General features: G+C 35.9%; 1 protein-coding gene across 1 annotated transcript in view; it reads left to right on the forward strand.

The window, feature by feature from the left end:
* Positions 1-538, forward strand: part of LOC122080843 (protein NLP6-like) — a 7,363-nt gene that overhangs the window by 3,131 nt on the left and 3,694 nt on the right.

Below are 538 nucleotides of genomic sequence, written 5' to 3' on the forward strand. Positions count from 1 at the left end.
TTTTTTTTTTGGGGGGGGGGGGGTGGTGGGGAAGTACATGGAAAGAAATACAGTTTAAACAATGGAGTGAAAATACATGTTAATTTCCCTGCATCTCTTGTTGAGTCTTGTGGATGAAGGCTACTGCCTAATAGTGCAGGAATGTCATGAAATAAGGACCTTTAACTTTCAGGCTTCTCATCTGACGTACTGAATGAATTAAATGTCATCTATGGCATTTTCGTACTTATGCCCCCCTTTTTTGGCAGGTTTTTGCACTTTTCTGTTTTACTTTTACCTGTTCAATACTTTTAAGACACCATCAATACCCCTAGAGTGAAAAAGAGCGTACAATATATTTTTTTCAAATTTACAACTGTGACTAAATTATCATCATCCTAATATGTATGTGAATTAAAGAAAAGAGTGGCATATGTTAATAGCATCCATTCTGTTTATTTGTCAGCATGTGGCACTTGAGCCCCATGTCCACAAATCATAGGCCTTCTTCTTCTCCTCCTACTGATAAGTAACCATTTTTCATAAAAAAAAAAAAAAA

Source organism: Macadamia integrifolia, chromosome 6 (genome assembly GCF_013358625.1).
Source record: "Macadamia integrifolia cultivar HAES 741 chromosome 6, SCU_Mint_v3, whole genome shotgun sequence".
Taxonomy (NCBI): Eukaryota; Viridiplantae; Streptophyta; class Magnoliopsida; order Proteales; family Proteaceae; genus Macadamia; species Macadamia integrifolia.